Source organism: Xenopus laevis, chromosome 6L (assembly GCF_017654675.1).
Source record: "Xenopus laevis strain J_2021 chromosome 6L, Xenopus_laevis_v10.1, whole genome shotgun sequence".
Lineage (NCBI taxonomy): Eukaryota > Metazoa > Chordata > Amphibia > Anura > Pipidae > Xenopus > Xenopus laevis.
In genome coordinates, this window is record NC_054381.1 from 20632729 (window position 1) to 20656318 (window position 23590).

General features: G+C 39.9%; 1 protein-coding gene across 10 annotated transcripts in view; it reads left to right on the top strand.

Moving 5' to 3' along the window:
• The window catches only part of pard3.L (par-3 family cell polarity regulator L homeolog), a 417717-nt gene that overhangs the window by 58668 nt on the left and 335459 nt on the right, over positions 1-23590 (top strand). The window contains exon 1 of one of the 10 annotated variants that reach the window (XM_041565814.1): positions 18997-19311. The exons of the other annotated variants lie outside the window; for them this stretch is intronic. The gene's annotated coding sequence lies outside the window, so the exon portion shown is untranslated. Of the gene's footprint in view, positions 1-18996; positions 19312-23590 lie in introns of those variants that run through there. 10 annotated transcript variants of the gene reach the window in all.

Here is a 23590-nt window from a genome sequence, read left to right on the forward strand (position 1 = left end):
CATGTGCTTTCAGAAAGAGCCAGCACTTTAGGATGGAACTGCTTTCTGGGAGGCTGTTGTTGTAACTGAATGTGTCACAGTGGAACCTGGATTTTACTAGTGAGGGCTATTGTTAGATCTACCAGGCAGCTGTTATTTTGTGTTAAAGTGGCCATACACAGGGCCAAACAAGTGGATTTCTCCCCGATACGCCCACATTGAAGTGGGCGATATTGGGCTGATCCAATTGTGGCCCTAGGGCCCAACGATCGGTTCAGAATGGAGGCCAAACGTGGGACCGGATTGCGGGACCGCATAAACGCAAAAATTCGGACGCAGTTCGACAGGATTTTTTAACCTGCCAGATCGACGTCTGCCCGACTTTCGGCCAGTTATTGATTAAGGACACCCGGCGGATGGCCCCACACAAGGGCAAATAAGCTGCCGACTCGGTCTGTCTGCAGCTTTTATCGGCCTGTGTATGGGGGCCTTTAGGGAACTGCTATCTGGTTACATTCCCATTGTTCTGTTGTTAGGCTGCTGGAAAGGGAGGAAACTTGCAGTACAGCAGTAAAGAGTGACTGAAGTTTATCAGAGCAGAAGTCTGCCATGACTGGGGACAGCTGGGAAACTGACCTATATGTCTAGCCCCATGTCACATTTAAAAATTTATTATGGAAAAAAAATCATTTTAAAAAATGGATTTCTGTACAGAAGTCTGCTGGAGCAGCACTATTAACTGATGCGTTTTGAAAAAAGCATGTTTTCCCATGACAGTATCCCTTTAAATAAGAGAACCGAGACAAATATAGAGCAAGCAGCATTACCCTGTGTCTAAGTGCCACAGCTCTCTGGAGCTCTATGGCAGGCACGTTGGTGTCCTGGCAACAACCTCAGTGGAGGAATAACCTCTATACATGCCCCCCTCTCTAAAATGTTGTGTTAGTCGGATGGTGTCGCAGCTTTGATTCAACGCAACACGACTGTCGAATGAAAATGCTGCAAGCTGCGTCTTCATCCGATAGTCATGTTGCATCCGTTCAAAGCTGCGACACCATCCGACTTCCTATTACTTTACCTTGTTCCTGTCGCATCTGACTCTTCGCATCCGTTTTGGGGCCCAGCGGCGGATCCGCCGTGTAGTTCTGCCCTAAGGGTCGGACTACACAGACGTTTTCGGCACAATCGCATGCGATGGAAATAAAGTATGAGATAGAAATGTCGGATGTGCCGCGTCTGCATCCGACAGTCGTGTCAAGTCATATCAGCGCTGCGACTTCATCTGACATTTCTATCTCTTACCTTATTTCCGCTGCATGCGATTTGTCGCATACGTTTTGTCGCAGCGCGTCGGATTGTGCCGAAAACGTCCGTGTAGTCTTACGCTAAGACTTCTGAAGTAATTTCCTGATAGCTATGCCCCCCTTTTCCATTTGTGTCCCCAGCTTCTTTTGAATGAACCTTGTCAAGTAAAGTGAAGCACCATTGTTGTGACTCAAGCACGTCTTTGGCCAATTTCCTATGCACAAAGGAGATGGATTAATGCAGTTAAGTTCCCCGACAGACTCCAAACAAGCAGAGCACAGATCTTGCTTCATGCGGCATCCAGCAAGACCTGTAAGTCTGGATTGGTGAGGCAGCTCACGGCATGTCGCTGGGAAGACGAGGATCCCTTTTCACAGAGTGTTCATACATGCTGCCACACTGCACACTTGTGCTCGGACTGGAATTGTGTCTTTCTGTGCCTACACAATATCCGGGGCCGCACAATAAGCACCAATTGTTGCAGAGGAATTCTGGGATCATGAGTTCTGCACAGGCAACACAACCGGTGTCATGGGAAATTAATCATTGTTTTCTTAAAGGCAAAATATACCCAGGGTGCATGTAAACCCTGCGATTAAAGGAACAGTAACATCAAAAATGTAAAATGTTTTAAAGTAATACAAATATAATAGTGTTGCACTAGTAAAACAGGGGTGTTTGCTTCAGAAACACTACTATAGTTTATATAAATAATTTGCTGTGTTCAATGGGGGCAGCTATTCAAATGAGAAAAGGCTTAGGTTAAACAGCAGATAGACGATAAGCTTTCTAGAACATAATGGTGTTATCTGTTATCCACTATTTAACCTGTGCCATATAGACTTTTTTTCAATTTCTGCCTTTGCTACACAAAAGATTATTTATATGAACTATAGTAGTGTTTCTGAAGCAAACACACCAGTTTTACCAGTGCAGGGCAACCGTAAATGGCAGTCATCGTTATGGCAGAGCCATTTCCCATTGTTTGCTTATATCAACAAGCTCTTTTTCACCCTGGTCCTCTTCATCTCAGTAGTGGGAACTGCCATACTGGTACTGACTGCTTTTATTTGCTTTATAATTAGGGATGCACCAAATCCAGGATTTGGTTCAGTGTTCTGCCCTTTTCAGCTGGGTTTGGCCCGAATCCACGTGCCTGTCCAAACTAAATCTGAATCCTTAAAATCATGTGACTTTTCGTCACACAAACAAGGAAGTAGAAGTAATGTGCAGCTCTCTTTCGCCCTTCCTTGCCCTGATTTGCATATGTAAATTAGGCTTTTGGATGGTATTTCTTTCACTAAGCATTCTGGGTTCAACCAAATCTGAAAAGTAGTGGATCCTTATTTATAATAGAAGTCATTTACCAAATGCAGTGCAATAAATGGGAGCAGACTGCTGTTTCTTGCACATTTGCACCCTGTGTTGCATTTTGTGTTCAATTTTATGTCAGTAAGAAGAGCAATTGCTTTGCGTTATTTTGTGCCCTGTAGTTCTCCAAAACTGTTACTGTGCCTTATGAAAGAAGTCAAGTCAAGTGGATTTTATTGTCATTTCAGCCATATACAGTAAATAAAGTACATAGTAGAAACGAAATGACGTTCCTCCAGAAATAGTCGTTCTAAGCAACTTTCCAGTATCCATTCATGAGCCATTTTCATTGTGTAAATGTAATTGCTGTACTTGTTTATGCCATTGTGTGACTCTTGAAGCAATGTAGCAGATGTTTGTTCTCCTCCAGGCCTTCTAATTGTCTGGCTTCTGCTTCATTGTTTCACCAGTCAAAACATTTGTCCTCATGTGAGAGATGCACCGCGCTGTGTCTATCTGCCAGCTGAACTTGACATTATGTTTCATTGAAATGCATTAATATCCTTTCTTACATTTAGTTTCAGTTGGATAATATATGAGGGTATAACTCACACAGTAACAAATAGTGTTTTACAACAGAAAACCCCTGAAACCTTTTCCTTTGGGAGTGAGGTCTACTGACATTTTAAGAAGGTGCAGATGTTTTTTGTGACTATTATTTGCCTTGGCAAAGATCATTTTGCAAATTCTACTCTGTGCAAGGTGGTACAGGCATGGGATCCGATATATAGAGAAACCCGTTATCCAGAAAGCTCAGAATTACGGAGAGGCCGTCTCCCGTAGACTATATTTTATCCAAATATTAAAAAATTATTTCCTTTTCCTCTGTAATAATAAAACAGTATCTTGTACTTGATCCCAACTAAAATATAATTAATCCTTATTGGAAGCAAAACCCGTTTATTTATTTTTTTTTTTTTTTTTAAGCATATTAAGGTAAGGAGATCCAAATTACTGAAAGACCCAAGGTTCTGAGCATTCTGAATCCCCATACCTGTATATATCATCCAGGGCGTTAGTGGCATTCTTTGTTTCACTGGCAATTCAGCTTTGTTGGATGTTCCTCCGAGGCAGGTGTGATAGACTGAGATGAAACAGCATTTGTGGTTGGCCCTTCGAGAAATTACTCTGGCAGTGAAGGTGTTAAAGGAGTGGTTTACCTTTAAAGGGATTTTTTATGGTGTTTTTATTTCTAAATTTCACTGTTTATACTACAAATAATTCACTCTACAATTTAAAATTTCTATAAAATTTCTTGAATTTTTCCTGAAATGTGCTTTCAGAAAGAGCCAGCATTTTAGGATGGATTTGCTTTCTGACAGGATGTCGTTTCTCCTACTCAATGTAACTGAATGTGTTGCAGTGGGACCTGGATTTTTACTATTGAGTGCTGTTCTTAGATCTACCAGGCAACTTTTATCTTGTGTTAGAGAACTGTTCTTTTGTTACCTTCCCATTGTTCTGTTGTTAGGCTGATGGGGGGGGGGGAAGGGAGGGGGGTAATATCACTCCAACTCGCAGTACAGCAGTAAAGAGTGAAGTTATTCAGAGCACAAATCACATGACTGGGGGCAGCTGGGAAACTGAGAATATGTCTAGCCCCATGTCAGATTTCAAAATTAAATATAAAAGAATCTGTTTGCTCTTTTGAGAAACGGATTTCAGTGCAGAATTTTGCTGGAGCAGCACTATTAACTGATGTGTTTTGAGAAAAAAAAAAACATTTTTTCCCACAACATTATCCCTTTAAGTTAACTTTAAGTATGTCATAAAATGGCACATTCTAAGCAACTTGTTCTTCATTATTTATTTTTTATAGTGTTTGAATTATTTGCCATCTTCTTCTGACTTTTTTTCCAGCTTTGAAATTGGGGTCACTGACCCCCCCCATCTAAAAAACAAATGCTCTGTAAGGCTACGCATGTGTTGGTATTGGTACTGTTTATATCTCAACTTTCTATTCAAGCCCTCTCTTAATCATATTCCAGTCTCTTATTCAAATCAGTGCATGGTTGCTAGGGTAATTTGAACCCTAGCAACCAGATTGCTGAAATTGTAAACCGAAGAGCTGCTCAAGAAAAAGCGAAATAAACCATAAATCATAAAAAATTAAAACCGAATATCACTCTCTACATCATACTAAAAGTTATCTCAAAGGTTATCAACCCCTTTAAGCAGCATTTGGGGCTTAATTTTGTAAAATGTTGATGCACTGGTCTGCCTTTTTTGTAGGTTATCAAATAGCAGCTGGTTGTAATAATAATAATAATAATATATCACTTGCCCTTATGGTAGTAGTTCTAGTTTAGCCTGTGATTGAATATCAACACAGACTTGTGCCAACCTGTCGTGGGAGGGGACCATCCTCGCCCATTTAGTTTTACTCCCACTCGACTGGGCTAAATCTGTAAGGTTTTTAAAAATTTAAAACATTTAGATTACATTTTTCTTTTTAAATTCTGAAAGTCCCTCAAACTGTCATTTTTTTTATAATGGTGGTTAGTAATATGGGCATGTGTCCCCCAGTCTAGCAAGCAGTGCAGCACAGGAATAATCCGAGATCTGAGCATTGGGCACATTGACGACTGTATATTTGGGAATTACACAGACGCACGTTTGCAGGTTACTCAAGGTTACACTTACACACACAGACTGATCCATAATTCAGTACCGGAGCCGCATTCACTATTACATGGCAGCAGGAACTCATTACAGGGAAAACATATTCTATCTGACCAAAATATTGATGTTTTTGCTTTATTTATTGCCAGAATCACATTTCAGCAGCCCTGGCCTTGGCTTTCTGCATTTATGTACAGGTATGAGACCTGTTATCCAGAATGCTCGGGACTTTGGGGTTCCCATATAATGGATCTTTCCATAATTTGGATCTTCATACCTTAAATCTACTAGAAAATCATGTAAATATTAAATAAACCCAGTAGGCTGGTTTTGCTTCCAATAAGGATTAATTATATCTCAGTTGGGATCAAGTACAAGCTACTGTTTTATTATTACAGAGAAAAAGGAAATACATTTTTTAAAATTTGGTTTATTTTATTATAATGGAGTCTATGGGAGACAGCCTTTCCGTAATTCGGAGCATTCTGTCTTTATTTATTGCCAGAATCACATTTCAGCAGCCCCGGCCTCGGCTTTCTGCATTTATGTACAGGTATGAGACCTGTTATCCAGAATAGGGATGCACCGAATCCACTATTTTGGATTCGTCCGAACCCCCGAATCCTTCGGGAAAGATTCAGCCGAATACGGAACCGAATCCGAATCCTAATTTGCAAATTAGGGGTGGGAAGGGGAAAACGTCTTTTACTTCCTTGTTTTGTGACAAAAAGTTATGCGATTTCCCTCTCCGCCCCTAATTTGCATATGCAAATTAGGATTCGGATTTGGTTTGGCCAGACAGAAGGATTCGGCCGAATCCGAATCCTGCTGAAAAAGGCCGAATCCTGGCCGAATCCCGAACCGAATCCGGGATTCGGTGCATCCCTAATCCAGAATGCTCGAGACGTGGGCTTTTCCGGATAAGGGATCTTCCATAATTTGGATCTTCATACCTTAACTCCTACTAGAAAATAATCCAAACATTAAATAAACCCAATAGGCTGGTTTTGCTTCCAATAAGGATTAATTATATCTTAGTTGGGATTAGTAAAATGCAAAGTTTTATAATTACAGAGAAAAAGCAAATACATTTTTTAAAATTTGGATTACTTTATTATAATGAAGTCTATGGGAGACAACCATTCTGAGCTCTATGGATAACGGGTTTCCGGATAATGGGTCCCTTACTTGTACCTGCAAAGAAATCAACTTGGAAGCCGACGGATGAGTATAATGTTACTCTGCATCTGCAGAACGTAGTCAAAAAGTATCCGAATGCTTTCTCTATATTTGGACGTTGAATTTCGTAGTTCGTTCTCTCAAGGGCCGTCGTTACAGGCTGTAAAAAAAAAAACCAAAACCTGGCAAGATGTCTGAACACTCACTTGTTCTGCATTGTAAACTTTCATGGTGGTCCCTCGCTGTGTGGCTTATTTCATCCTTTAACAAGGCTATTTATTAAATTTCAGCTGGTCCTTTTCGTTGGTTAGCTCATGGCAATCCAGAAAATGAGCTTATGGTTTGAGCGAGTTATGTGGACATTCCTTCCATGTCATTCACAGCTGCGCGCAGCGTTATCCGTTTTCTTCTGCAGTCTATTTATATACGTGCGTGTTTCAGAAACGCAGGGTTACTGTGGCCTTGCATCTTCTAGAAGGGAATTAAATACAGGGTTCTGTTACATGGCTGCTTGGCACGTTGCCTTTTAATTCAGCACAGGTCAGGTGGTGGGGTCATTCTGTTCCTTTCTATGTTGAGTTGGCAAATTCTCTCCAGGAGTGACTTTCTTCTTCTTTCAATCCAATAAATATTGGCCTTTCTGTGCTCCAGATCACTGGCCAACGAGTGAATCACACCAGCTACTCTGTAAACTTTTCTAAATGATACATTAGTTGATTCCAGTAGTGTAACTATAGAGGAAGCAGATCCCACAGGAGTGCCTGTTGGACAGAGGCGCCCAGACCACTTGGTCTGCTTTCTGCAGGGTCTTATAAATCCCCTCACTCCGCAGCCGCTTTATTCTCTTACCCAACGCCAACTGGCAGGGAGAGGTGGGTGCAAGCCATTGAGTGGGTGTAGGAGGGCGCGGGAAGGATCTTTTCTGCAGTGGGCCCCTCCAGAGATTTTTTATTTTTGCAGGGGGTGCGGTTGCAGTGTTGTTTCACCACTGGTTAATCCATTTCTTATATTTGTCCCTGCTGAGCAGAATCGCTGAGTTTCGTTAACAGCAGCTGTTATAATCAATACTACAGTTACTAATATTCCTACTCAGATACTGCTGAGAAATGTATTGACTAATGGAGCAAATTGTAACAGTTCAGAATCTGCACCTGCATAGTACAACACTATAGCTATAGGAAAACTATACCCCCAAAATGAATACTTGCAACAGATAGTTTATATCAAATTAAGTGGCAATTTCAAGTATCTTTATCAAACTGGAATTTATATTTAAGTAAATATTCCCCTTTTACATCTCTTGCCTCGAACCACCATTTTGTGATGGTCTGTGTGCTGCCTCAGAGATCACCTGACCAGAAATACTGCAGCTCTAACTGTAACAGGAAGAAGCGTGGAAGCAAAAGACACAACTATGTCTGTCAATTGGCTCATGTGACCAACAAGAATGGTTTGTTTGTGTGCACCGTGAATCATACAATGCCAGAGGGCTGCCCTTATTTTTTAAAATGGCAGCTTTCTATTTATGATTACCCAGTGGCACATACTGCTTAAAAAGTATTAGTATGAACATGGTTTATTTACATAAAGCAGGGTTTTACATATGAGCTGTTTTATGCAATATATTTTTATAGAGACCTACATTGTTTGAGGGGTATAGTTTTCCTTAAACAGCTCTTTACAAATGAAGCTATACATACATGCATTTATACATACATACATACATACTGAGCTGCCAGACTGAAACACCAGAGACTGGAACATCCTACATTATATTTACATTTTGTGTAAAAAAAAAAAAATAGAATGGTAGGTGAATTTTGTAAAATATTAAAAAAAAAATTGAAAATAGATTGGTAGGTGAATTGTAAAAAATTAAAAACAGAAAATAGAATGGTAGGTTAATGTTGTAAAACATTTAAAAAATAAAAAAATTAAAAACATAGAAAATAGAATGGTAGGTGGATTTTGTAAAAAATTAAAAACAGAAAATAGAATGGTAGGTGGATTTTGTAAAAAATTAAAAACAGAAAATAGAATGGTAGGCGAATTTAGTGAAAAAGAAAAAAATAATAGAAAATAGAAAGGTATTTGAATTTTGTAAAAAATTAAAAACATAGAAAATAGAATGGTAGGTGAATTTTGTAAAATATTTAAAAAAAATGAAAATAGATTGGTAGGTGAATTGTAAAAAATTTAAAACAGAAAATAGAAAGGTTAGATGAATTTTGTAAAAAAAATTAAAAATAGAAAGGTAGTTGAATTTTGTAAAAAATTAAAAACAGAAAATAGAATGGTAGGTGAATTTTGTAAAAAATTAAAAACAGAAAAAAGAATGGTAGGTGAATTTTTGCAAAAAATTAAAAAAAAAAAAATAGAATGGTAGGTGAATTTTGTAAAAAATAGAAAATAGAATGTTAGGTGAACAACCCTAATATTTCCTATTAACAACCCTAAATATTTCCTACCAGAGCTTCTAGTATAGTGCTATATCTGCCCACCAAATGTCCAGCTCAGCAAGGAAGTGCCTCTTACACAATGAACTTTGTCTGCTCAGCACAGTTTGGGAATGAAGAGAATGGAAATCACTGAGAGAAAAATAGAAATCCAGAAAAAGTTTCTTGTAGTTGGGGGAAAAAGGGCAGTAAATATGTGAGTGCAATGTTCAGTTTCATGTCACATGTTCTTGCAGAAATCATTAAATATGCAAATAAATGGGTGCCAATTAATAAATATGATCCTGAATAGCCTTCTGACTATAACTCAATAAAGCGGTGTGCTTAGGAATTGCATTTCTTCCCAGCTGTCATAAATCTCTATGAATTACACCCATCGAGTGGCCACTAGGCTTTACAACCAGCTGTTGCCATGGTCAGAAAGTGACCTTGTAGCCCCCAGCAGTGACACATGCGATTCAGATGTTATTGACATCACAGCTGTGCATTTTAATTTAAAGGGAAACTATAACTAGTTCTAAAGCTGGTCATACATCTGGAGATCCACTCGCTTGGCGATATGCCCAACTTGAGGTGGAGGAGAAAACGGGCTATCGGATTGAGGATTGCATCAACGAACCGATTCGGGATTTGGCGGGATTTGTAAACCCGGCAGATAGACATCTGGCCGGATATCAGTCGAGGGAAGCCCGTTGGAGGGACCCATACACTGGGCAATAAACTACCTTAATCGTCTGCAGCTTATATCTGGCCGTGTATGGGGATTTAAAGCTGGCCATAGATGTTGAGATTTTTAAAAGATCAATTCCTGTTCATGAGACCACGATTTTCTCGGAACGATCGTACGAATTGACCATCAACTAAAAAGACCAATTTGCCAGGAAAACAAAGGTGAGCTGCCTGCTTGTCCCTGCAAACATAGATAGATTGCACTGGGACAGACAAAGATTTTTTGACCTGGCCGATCAATTTCCTGACAGATGTCGGCCGAAAAATCGTAAGATGTACGATCGTTCGAATCCCACTAACCGCACAATAATTTCGAAGGATTGGTCGGGCTTCCCTAAAATTGGTCGTTCGGCAAGAAGAATCGTCGCGTCTATGGGGAGCTTAAGACTGTTGCCCTAAATTCTATGAACCCCCTCTATAAATTCTATAAAGCCCCTCAGTGTCCCATGGCATGGCAAACTGAAATATTTGTAGTGTGCAGAATAGGTGAGTGTGATTCAGAGGCAGATGTGCAGCATGGGTTTCTTTTACACGGATATTAACTCTGTGACCCCCTCAGCTGTTGGCTTCTATAAATTCCAGCAGGCTCTGTCATCTATTGCCAGATGGTTTTACGGCTGTTTGGAATGGTATAGTATTGCTAACGTGTATCACTAGGCTTTCCTATTCTATATCCGCTTGTATTGCACCTCTAGTAACAATATTGGGCCTTGCTCGCCCTCTGGTGGACTCATGTTCATACACAGATTCCATCTTCCAAACCAGTTGACTCCTACAGTCTAAAGCTGACCAAAAAACACAACGATCGTACGAAACAACATTTTTCGTACCATGGTGATTGGTTATTCAGTCGATTGGACTGGTTGAAAGATTTATTTCGGCTGCCTATAATATCACTGTATGTATTGCCCATCTGATGACATCACTACTATTTGTCGGACATAACTTTCATACGATTGCTGTGTGTCAATTAATGGCCAAAGCATCATGTGGTTTGTTCTCTTTACTATTTTATTTATTTCTGAATGATTATTTGCAGATCGGAAGATTGGCACGGACGATCGTTCATCCAATATAGGCTATAAATCTGTATGTCTATGGCCAGCTTAAAGGAGAAGGATGCGTACTTAAGCAGTTTATTGTCAATAGATTAGCCACAATAGTGCAAGCTATAACACTTTATTCTGTAGAATGCTTTACCATACCTCAGTAAACAGAAGCTCTCTGTTTAAGATAGCAGCTGCCATATTAGCTTGGTGTGACATCACATCCAGTCTGAGTTTCCCTGCTGAGTCATAGCTCTGGGCTCAGATTACAGCAGGGAGGGGGAGAGGAGCAAACTGAGCATGCTCAAGCCCTAGCCCTGGAGGTTTAAGATGAAAACAGTAAGTCTGATACAGAAGCCCATGAATACACAATAGAAGGAAAGAAATGTAGTGTTTCCTTTGACAGAGGACTCAGAGCAGTATTACTTTGAGGGTTTACTGGTGTATTTATATAGACCTTTCTGATAAAGCTTACTTAATTTTAACCTTTCCTTCTCCTTTAAAGTACATTTTTTCAAAAGCTAAAAATGAATTGCTGAGCTTGATGGAATCCTCTGATATACAGACTGATAACTACGCCACATTTTCTTAAACTGGCCAAAGAAGCAAAGATAAAGAGGTACAAATCTTCGTTTCGTATGATTTTTGGACGTGTGTGGATCGTCCTGACATTTTTTGTACCATGGTGATTGGTCGTTTAGTTGATCGGAAGATTTCTGTCAGCTAACAATATCTCTGACGATATCAATGGGTGACTGTCACTACTATTTGTCAGACATAACTGTCGTATGATTGCTGTCTTGTCCATTAATGGCCGCAATATTGTGTGATTTGTTCATTGTACTACTTTATTCAATCTGAGAGGTTAGTGGTAGGTCAGGAGATTGCACACACCATACCAGTTTAAAGGTGGCCATACATGGGCAAATTCCGGTCCTTTAGACCAATTCGGCAGCTTACCTGCCAGTGTATGGGGCCCACTGATGGTCCTCCCAGACCCGATATCTGGCCAAAAATTGTCCGAGCAGTTGATCTGGTCCTTGTCCTGACAGCTGGTATTCCTGTCATTGTAATCCGATAGTTTGGCTGTAGGGCCGAACATTCTCATTAGCCCAATATCGCCCACCTTTTGGTTGGCAAATTGGGGTAAGAGCCCTCGTGAAACAAGGGGATCTTATAGTGTATGGTCACCTTAAGTGGTATAACTGGATTTTTAAAATCACTGTTAGGGTGTTCTCATCCAGTTTGTATGTGTCTGATGATATCTGTCCATGAGCAACAGAACCCATTGTATTAATATTTATGGGCTATAGGCTGTGGGATATTGGTGAGAATGATTTCCCTGCAGTGCCATCTAGAGGCTGAACTGTGTATTAGTAACGTTTATTATTCAACTCTTAGAAGTCTTATAACAGTCATGATAATATAACACATTTCCTTAGATGTTTTTCTCCCAGCTGTCTTCACTTATACCGGTGTTGCTAACATTCATATCCACAAACTGCTGCACCCAATACAATGTGTGTTCTCCTCCTCCATTTAATTTCTGTGTTTGATACAGCTGACTTTTTGTCTTCTATTGTTCATTTTCCATCCGCTTGGTACCTAAATTTATTCTGCATATAAGTTCTCATTGTACTGTTTAACTTATCCTATTATTCAGCTCAGCTTAAAGGAACAGTAACCTCAAAAATTGAAAGCGTTTTAAAGTAATTAACTTATAATATGCTGTTAGCATGCACTGGTAAAAGCTGTGTGTTTGCTTCAGAAAGACTATTATAGTTTATATAAACAAGCTGCTGTGTAGCCGTGGGGGCAGCCATTCATGCTGGAAAAAAGGCACAGGTTACATAGCACATAACTGATAAGCCCTGTCCAATACAATGGTGTTGTATGTGTTATTTAATGATCTGCTCAGCCTTGAGGTCACAGCAATGGTAAGTGCAGTCCACCAGGGCAAGGACTCGTCAATGGTAATTTTAGACCTGCCCAATTAATATCTAGCTGATTTTTGCCCAGATATCAGTCAGGTGCTCCATCAGAGGATCCCATACGCTCACTGGCTCGGGAATAGGGGAGGAACTGCACTTTTACATGGATAAAGGGCTGGAAAAGCTCGAAACGTCGCTTAGCTTGAGGCACGAATAAAGCAACAGTTTTTTCACCATAATCGGAGTGCTGCTGAAGTGTTTTCTTTCACTTTTACATGGAGTCTGTGCTTTTGTACATGTATGGGATCTGTTATCCAGAATGCTCAGAACCTGGAGTTTTCCGGCTTAATGGATCTTTCTGTAATTTGGATCTCCATACCTTAAGTTTACTAGAAAATCATGTAACCATTAAATAAACCCAATAGGCTGGTTTTACTTCCAATAAGGATTAATTATATCTTAGTTGGGATCAAGTGCAAGGTACTGTTTTATTATTGCAGAGAAAAAGGAAATCATTTAAAAAAAATTGGATTATTTGGATAAAATGGAATCTATGAGAGACAGCTTGTCCGTAATTCAGAGCTTTCTGGATAACGGATCCCATACCTGTATTGATTCTTGCTCATGCAAGGCCTGCGTCTGCTACCAACAGCTGCTTGGCACAGAGGGGTATTTAGTTGGTGTCATTAAGGCAAAATGAGCTTAAATGTTCCTATGAGAACTCTTCAGCAATGTAACAAGATAACTGTAATCTCAATCCAATTTTTTTCTGGGTTTTTAGTTGAAGATTTTGCAGTTGATAAAACCAGTGTTTAGATTCACCTTGATGTAAAACACAAACCCGCCATGAAATAGTGGGCGAGGGAGGAAATATGTCTTCTTATTTAAATAGTTAATGGGGTGCATATGCAACATTAATGGGCCGTGACATCACTGCTCACGTTACGCTAAGGCTGCCTGTGATTGGCTACTGCTCAAATATCTATTTGTGTACCCATATTCGAAAGCTGGCCAATACAGGCAATGTAGATGTAGGGCACTGAATATGCTACTGGCGAATATAACTGGTTCAGTAGTACAGGTCTGGGACTTGTTATGCAGAATGCTCGGGACCTGGGGTTTTCCCTATAACAGATCTTTCCTTAATTTGGATCTTCATACTTTAAGTCTACTAGAGAATCTTTAAACCTTTAGGGTAAGGGCAGATTCAGGGAGATTTGTCGCCTCTTCTTCATGGCGACAATCTCCCCAAACTGCCTTTCCCTACCTTCCCACTGGCTATAATGAAAAATCGCAAGCGGGATGGCACTTGCGGAACTTAGTTTTCTGAAATTGCCCGAGTCGGGCGACTTTGGAAATCTAAGTGATGCGAGTGCCATCCCATTGGCGATTTTTCATTATAGCCGGCGGGAAGGCAGTTTGGGAGATTGTCGCCCGACAAGTAAGGTTGAAAAAAGACACACGTCCATCAAGTTCAACCTTTTTTTTTTATATTTGCCTAACTGCCAGTTGATCCAGAGGACGGCAAAAAAAAACATCTGAAGCCTCTCCAATTTGCCTCAGAGGGGGAAAAATTCCTTCCTGACTCCAAAATGGCAATCGGACCAGTCCCTGGATCAACTTGTACTATGAGCTATCTCCCATAACCCTGTATTCCCTCACTTGCTAAACACCATCCAACCCCTTCTTATACCTATCTAATGTATCAGCCTGTACCACTGATTCAGGGAGACAATTCCACATCTTCACAGCTCTCACTGTAACAAACCCCTTCCCAATATTTAGGCGGAACCTCTTTTCTTCTAATCGGAATGGGTGACCTTGTGTCAGCTGGAAAGACCTACTGGTAAATAAAGCATTAGAGAGATTATTATATGATCCCCTTATATATTTATACATAGTTATCATATCACCCCTTAAGCGCCTCTTCTCCAGCGTGAACATCCCCAATTTGGCCAGTCTTTCCTCATAGCTAAGATTTTCCATTCCTTTTACCAGCTTAGTTGCCCTTCTCTGTACCCTCTCTAATACAATAATGTCCTGTTTGAGTGATGGAGACCAAAACTGTACGGCATATTCTAGATGGGGCCTTACAAGTGCTGTATAGAGTGGAAGAATGACCCCCTCCTCCCATGACTCTATCCCCCTTTTAATACAGCTCAAGACCTTATTTGCCCTTGATGCAGAGTATTTTATTTGGATAAAGTGGAGTCTATGGGAGACAGCCTTTCCATAATTAAAATATTTTTTAGATAACAGATCCCATGCCTGTATTTAGAGCTTTCACCAACAATGACTATTTCAGGCTGGCAGTTAGACATGGCACTGTGTATGTTATGTCTTGTAGAAGCCCTTAAGCCGTAAGCAAGCATCATGGGCATTCCCACGCCAACATACGGTTGCACATATGACAAGATATGAGCACAATATGTTATGCCTTGAGCCAGTGAATTTTCCATTTGATTGGTCTGTGAATCTTGCTCGTTTTTGAAAGGGTTATATTAATAGGAATCGCATGCTCTCTGCAGAAACTTCTGCCATGCGTTATTGCTTTCTGTTCGTAGCTGGAGGGTCATCGGGAATTAATAAAACCTATCCGTATACTACAAAAATACAGACAGCTTGGCTACTTAGTCTTCCTCTCTCAAGTGCAATTTTAAATCATGAATCTACGTCTGTCTCTTCCCAGCGTGTTTATACGAAGCCTGCGCTCGCTCTTGGAGCTCTTGCAATTTTTCATTCAGCATCTGTTGTGCAAATGTAGAGCGCTAACAAGGCCCAATACCGCCTAGCAAAGAATACACCGGGGAGTTACTTGGGTCGCCTTCCAAGCTCGTCCTACACATTTGCTCTTTCCTGGTTGTGCATAATTAATAAGAGGGAACGAGCATGGAGATTATCCAGCCAGGAATAGGTCATCGTTACCAGATGCATAGCTCTTGATATTAGGAAGCTTTTGGAAATTGCTGATTAGTCGCAGTGTGAAATACATGACACTGGACATCCCTGTGGAATGGGATACAACTGCTTCCTTGCCTGGAACGATTGATCCCCCCGGGGAGGTTCATTGTTTTACCAGATCTTGCACAGAACACCTGGTTAATTCAATCTGACGTGTTGCCCTTGAGGACTACATTCCTCCCAATCATCTGTTGAGTTACAGTAGACCACAACCAGGCAAGAATCCAGCTTCCAGGAATATCTAGAGGTGTTTGAGTCTTATGTTGAGAGATACATTTATAGTTGTTTGCTTTTCATTCTCTGCCTTCATTTATTTAACATTTATGGCTGTTGACTTCTTACCTAATAATCTTCCCAGTGTAAAAGGTTCAAAGCTAGAGAGGTCAAATTAGGAGGAGAACGTGATGGCATCAGGCAAAGACCTGCTCTAGGGCATGATGGGTTCTTGCAGCATCAGCTGAACAGAGCAAAGGCAGTAGTTGTGTAATATTTTAGGTGTTGTAATGCTATCAGTGGCTGGGGAGTATGTGCTCTAGACTGTGGGTACCCCAACCTGTTTTTCACGTGAGCTACATTTAAATGTTAAAAAAATCTGGGGAGCAAAACCAGCATGATAAAGTTCCCATGGGTGCAAAATATAGGTTCTGATTGGCTATGTGGACTGGCAGGAGACTCTATTTGGCAGTACATTTGGTTTTTATACAACCTAAACTTGCTTCCAAGCCAGGAATTCAAAAATAAGCACCTGCTTTGAGGCCACTGAGAGCAACATCCAATAGGATGGAGAGCAACATGTTGCTCATGATCCACTGGTTGGCTATCGCTGCTCTAGACCATTATTATTATTAGCCCCATTGATTGTCTCTGGCTCATCCAAACCTGTCCTGCTGGAACCAGACCAATAAATGTGTCTGATTTAGGAGGCAGAGCAGTTGGGGGGGGGGGGGGTCTCATGCTCATACAAGCTGGTCATTAGGCCAATGGTTACAGATGGAAACCTGTTGACTGCATGGTTCAAAATGAGTAATAAGGGGCATTGATGGGAAGGACGTTTTTGGGCCAATTCGCGGGCAAGTGGACTCTATACAGGGAGGTACATTTATCAGTAGTCAGATTTCGAATTCGTGAGATTATTTGCTCGAATGTACTTGAAATTTGAATATTCGATTATTATAAAAATCCAATTTTACCAAGTCGATAACTCGAATCAAATTAGATCAAACTCGATTCAAGTTTTTTTTTTTCAAAAAAACCCCTTGAATGTCAGGAAGACTGTCAGGAAGAATTGCTCACTGGAACTCTCCCATTGACTTATACAGCAATTCGGCAGGTTTTATTTGGCGAATAGTCGAATTTGAATTCTTAAAGGGCCAGAGTATGATAAATCTCAAAAATCTAATTTACATTTTTTCAAGAGTGGAGTTTGGATCATTCTCTAGTCGAATTTGACAGTTTTGACCATAAAAAAAAAAATTCTTCCGGACTTGAACAGAGAAAAGGATTCTGCTAGCGGTGTGGGGCTGAAATGGGCTTGTGGATTTCAGTAGGCTGGTTTAGACCCTATCCTATGAGGCACTTTCTTAAGCAGTTATATAGTAAAGCCAGCATTGGGGCACTGATTTAAAGTTCATTTTTTTCTCTACACAGAGGAAAAACACATCCCATTCATATCAATAAGCACATATATAGATAAATGAAGTCATTTTTTAAAAAAGAATACCCTGTGTCTGTGAAGACTAGAAAATATGAAAGCAAACCCACACTCAGCAGAGCATACTCAATTCTTAAAGGAAAAGGAACTGCAAAAAATTGGTTTTTTTTAAAAGAATGACAATGTAATGTACTGTTGCCCTTCACTAGTAAAACTGGTGTGTTTGCTTCAGAAAAATTATTATAGTTTATATCAGGGGTGCCCAGGACGTCGATCCCGGTAATGTTCCTGGTAGACCGCGACCTGGCTCGCACTCTAAACACCTTCCTGTGGACACGAGCGAGCAGAGGCAAAACAGATTGTGATTGGACCAACTGCCGCATAGCAATATAGAAAATGATGGGTCACTGGGCTTACGTGAAGCAGTGCCACTAGTCTCGTGTGATGAGATTTCGCAGGCAGGAGGTTGCTGTAGCCTGCTTATTTGCCAAACTTAAATGGATACTGTCATGGGAAAATATGTTTTTTTTTTTTATATTTAATATATCAGTTAATAGTGCTACTTCATCAGAATTCTGCACTGAAATCAAAAGAGCAAACAGAATTTGTTATATTCAATTTTGAAATCTGACATGGGGCTAGACATATTGTCAATTTCCCAGCTGCCTCCAGTCATGTTACTTGTGCTCTGATAAACTTCAATCACTCTTTACTGCTGTACTGCAAGTTGGAGTGATATTACCCCCCCCCCCCCCCCAGAAGACTAACAACAGAACAATGGCAAGGTAACAAGATAGCGGCTCCCTAACACAAGATAACAGCTGCCTGGTACATCTAAGAACAGCACTAAATAGTAAAAGCCAAGTCCCACTGAGACTGATTCAGTTACATTAAGTAGGAGAAATAACAGCCTGCCAGAAAGCAGTTCCATCCTAAAGTGCAGGCACAAGTCACATGACTGGGGCAGCTGGGAAACTAACAATATGTCTAGCCCCATACCAGATTTCAAAATTCGAAATCTGTTTGCTCTTTTGAGAAATGGATTTCAGTGCAGTATCCCTTTAAGTTCCCCTTTAATGCATCGACGAGTAACAGTGTTTCTGGTCAATGTGGCTATTTATTTATCTAAGTCGATAAACCTGTAAGGGCTGTAGCTGTTAATAGTCGGAATAAGTTTAAATACGCCTTGTATTGATTTGTTATTGTGATGTAGTTAGGGTTATTTTGGCTTGGGTTGTTTGGCGCAAGGCCCCCTGCCAAGCACTCGTACTGTAAGTCCCATTGTTTGTTACAATATACAGATGTGTGTGTGTGTGTATATATATATATATATATATATATATCTATATATCTCTATATATCTCTATATATATCTCTATATATATATATCTCTCTCTCTCTCTCTCTCTCTCTCTCTCTCTCTCTCTCTCTCTCTCTCTCTCTCTCTCTCTCTCTCTCTCTCTCTCTCTCTCTCTCTCTCTCTCTCTCTCTCTATATGTATATGTATATATGTATATGTATATATGTATATATGTGTGTGTATATATGTATATATATATATATATGTATGTATATATGTATATATGTGTATGTATATATATATGTATATATATATATATATATATATATGTATATATATATATATATATATATGTATGTATATATATATATATATATATATATATATGAGACTAGGATGTATGTAGCTGCTGTTTTGTGGCTCTGGCAGTGAGTAGGTAAGCGCCTCCGCTTTATTATATCACATAGAGATGGAACAATTACAGGCCACTTTCTATGATTTGCACGTACTCCTTCCTATTCACGTTAAATGTTATTTTCTGTAAGCGTTGCCAGCTTTTAATTAAACTCCTCAAATGGTCTAACAACTTATGAATCTATAATCACATCTTCAGCGACAACATTGTCTGCCTTCCTGACAGAACATTCATCACCTGAAAAACCAGCCCCAAATTAGGGTGCGCTCATAATGAGAAGTGATGTACGGAACGGGTGCCCCGCAGTAACTGAATGGGTCACGCGGAGTCGCTTGGCAGAGATAAGGGATTGGACACACACTACAGGTATGGAATCTGTTATCCAGAAAGCTCAGAATTACGGAAAGGCCATATGCCATAGAATCAATTTTATCCAAATAATATAAATTTTTTAAATTATCTTTTTCTCTGCAATAATAAAACAGTAGCTTGTACTTGTTCCAAACTAAGATATAAATAATCCTTATTGGAGGCAAAACCTGTTGTTTACGTGATTTTCTAGTAGACGTAAGGGATGAAGATCCAAATTACAGAAAGATCCATTATCCAGAAAGCCGCAGGTCCCGAGCATTCTGGATAACAGGTCCCATACCTGTACTACTGAATGGGATTACTTACTGTGCAATTAGCAGGTTTTACTGCTCTTAAAGGGGACCGTACACAGGTTGTATCCATCCCGCTACATCAGGTTAATACCCCCTACTGATTCCTCGCTGTAAAAGCTTTAAAGGGGTGGTTCACCTTTCCTTTAACTTTTAGGGGCAGATTTACTAAAGGGCGAAGTGGCAAATGCTGGCGACAATTCATCCATCGTTACTGCCCGCAGGGACATCACCGATTTACTAACGGGCGCAGGCGTCAATTTGCTAGCGTAAGAGATAGGCGCTAGCGTTCATTCGCACTCTATCGCCAGGTGAAAATTTGATCTGGCGAATGGACGTTACTCCGCAAATTCATTAAAATACGGATTTTACTGAACGTTACCTCTTTCGCCAGACTTGCGTTTGCCAGCTCAGACTAGAGTGCATAGATCTTCCTCAATCTTCTGTCACTTACATCATATTCTGAGAGTGGAAAAAGCATCAGAGTTTAAAAAACGCTGGCGTATTTTCCTTTTTTCATAGTGATAGCCTGCAAAAGTCCTTCAAATTTTTTTTGGGTAACCGGTTTCCCCCATACATTTTCTAACATCTGGAACATTAACTATACAGTGGGCTCGTGTGTAGGGCAATATATTTATATTAACTCTATTGTCTTTATTAAGGTTCCCTGGAAGTGTGTAATTAACAGTGGAAATATAATGTATTTGCTGCAACATTTAACATAAATGGAGTCCATTTAAATTTCCCGCCATATGCAAATTAACCTGAGCGCAAGACTTCTTTGAATTGCTCGCATTGGCGAAGTAACGCTAGCGAAAAGTCACCAACTTTCGGTGCCCACAATGAAACTCTGCATTTTAGTGAATTAGCGTTGTCTGAGCGAATTTTCGTCTGGCGATGGGTGCGGAGCGGTCGATGGCGACTTTTCACTGGTTAGTGAATCTGCCCCTAAGTATGTTATATAGAATATAATTATTTATTTGTATAGTCATTTTAATTATTTGCCTTCTTCTGACTCTTTCAGTCACTGACCCCATCTAAAAAACAAATGCTCTGTAAAAAATACTTTTTATTACTTCTGTTTCTATCCAGGCCTCTCCTATTCCTGTCTCTTATTTAAATCAGTGTTTGGTTGCTAGGCTAATTTGGACCCTGGCAACCAGATTACTGAAACTGCAAACTGGACAGCTGCTGAATAAAAAGCTGAATAACTCCAAAAACCACAAATGATAAAAAAATCAAATCAAAATTGTCTCAGAATACCATTCACTATATCATACTAAAAGGGGTTGTTCCCCTTTAAATCAACTTTAAGATGAAAATAACTCCACAGCAATGATATACATCTATGGCCTATAATTATTGTGCCTTATGTGCTTCTGGATCTGCCAAAATTTCCAGAAAAACCAATATATTTGCTCTTCTTGCGCCGCTGCACTTTCCCCATTGCCCAGTGATTAGCTGGGAGGACACAATGGGGTAATGGTCGGTCATTGTAGCCGTGGCTTTAGATTAATCTACAGGTCGTGCTATTTAAAGGAAATTGCAGCAGTTTCTGAGCAAGGCTCTGTGGCCCATAATTATTAGCGGATCGCATTCCATTTAGGTCTGTACCAGGATTAATGCTGTACTTGGAGGTTGCACTTTATATGATGGGGTTGCCATAGCAACCTCATTATATACCTGCAGTCATTGGGATGTTAAAAAAACACCTAAGGCACGGATGGGAGAGATGCAGCCCTCTGGTTATTATTGAGCTGTAGGGGATGCAGAAATAAGCTTTAGTTCAACTGTGCTGTGTTGCTTTTACTTTGGCTCTGAAGTAGGGATGCACCGAATCCACTATTTTGAATCCTTCACGAAAGATTCGGCCGAATATCGAATCCGAATCCTAATTTACATATGCAAATTAGGGTTGGGAAGGGGAAATCATTTTTTACTTCCTTGTTTTGGGACTAAAAGTCATATGCAAATTAGGATTCGGATTTGGTTTCCGCCGAGCAGAAGCATTCGGCCGAATCCTGCTGAAAAAGGCAGAATCCTGACCGAATCCTGTATTCAGTGCATCTCTACTCTGAAGGGGCCAAATAACAACGACAACTTGCATCATGTTTTTATTTTTCTGCTCATTTTAGCTGTTTAAATGTAGCCGGTATATGTTTTATCCTCCCACTCCCCCATTCATGTTTTATTTTTTTTAATTTATTTTCTCTCGCTCTCGCTCTCTCTCTCTCGCTCGCTCTCACTCTCTCCTGTTAATTGCTAGAGCACCACAGTGGGCAAAATACCTCATGTATTACAGGCCTCAAAGGGGTTGTTCACCTCTGAGATAACTTTAATATGATGTAGAGAGTGATATTCTGAGACAATTTGCAATTGGTTTTCATTTTTTATTATTTATGGTTTTTGAATTATTTAGCTTTTTATTCAGCAGCTCTCCAGTTTTAGCAGTCTGGTTGCTAGAGTCCAAATTCCCCTAGCAACCATGCACTGATTTGAATAGGAGAGGCATGAAGTGAAAGATGACTAATAAAAAGTAGCAATGATACATTTGTAGCTTTACAGAGCTTTTTTTTATGGGGTCAGTGACCCCCATTGGAAAGCTGCAAAGAGTCAGAAGAAGAAGGCAATTCGTTTAAAGACTATAAAAAGATCTGCATGTACGGCCACCTTAAGGCAGCCCCATTAAAGGACAAGTAGCACAAATTACATTAGCTTTGTTCTGTTTTAAAAGGAGAACTAAACACTAAAAATTAATGTGGCTAAAAATGCCATATTTTATATACTGTTATTGCATATAACGTTATTGCACCAGCCTAAAGTTTCAGCTTGTCAATAGCAGCAATGATCCAGGACTTCAAACTTGTCACAGGGGGTCACCATCTTGGAAAGTGTCTGTGACACTCACATGCTCAGTGGGCTCTGAGCAGCTGTTGAGAAGCTAAGCTTAGGGCTCGTCACTAATTATCCAGCAGAAAATGAGGTTGGTCTGTAATATAAGCTGATGCTACAGGGCTGATTATTAAATTCTGATGCTGATTGCACTGGTTTCTGTGCTGCCATGTAGTAATTATCTGTATTAATTACTAATCAGCCTTATATTGTGACATTTCTATTCTATGTGTACTGTATATTGTGAGTGGGTCCATAAGCTCAGTAAGCGACAGCAGCACAGAGCATGTGCAGGGAATCAGCAGAAAAGAAGATGGGGAGCTACTGGGGCATCTTTGGAGACACAGATCTTTACTGCTAAAGGGCTGTGGTTGCCTTGGGCTGGTACAGAAGCACAAAACATAATGTACAACATTTCTAGCTACTTCTTTAGTTTAACTTTTCTTTTCCTTTAATTATAAAGCCCTGTTACCCTGCACCGTTAATTATAAGCTGCTTTGTAGCCCTGGGGCAACCATTCAAGTTGAAACTGGGCTATAGGCAGCTTAGAATATATAGAAAATATCCATTGAACTGTGTAGAATACAATAGTTTTAGTTCTTACACAGCAAGATAAACAGGAGTTCATTCACTTCCAAGACCTTCTACTTAGTAGATTTGTGCAGGTCTATTACAAAATTAAAAGGGGATATGACTCCTAAACGACACTATAAAAAGTAATGAACTTCTAGTGCTATGTTTAAAAATGGACTTGCTGGGTGAATTAAGTAATACGTCTCCTTTTGTCTTCAAACAGGGAACCAAACTAATTTGATATTTCATCTCTAAACCCATTTGTGGTTAATGGTTATTTACAATTGACATACTTGGAATCACCACTAGGGGTCGCTGCTGCTCTGCAGATTCCGCGTGCTTTTCGCTTGCCATGTTGTAAATAAACGACCGTTATTTAGTTGCAAATAAAGTAATTGCTTTGTGACAGAGTCATCGCCATCATCATCATCACCGTCACTGAATGCTGTAAGATTTGCTTTAAACGCAAATGTCTGTGTGAATCCTCTTACGTTTGCTATTCTGTCACATTGCTGTGA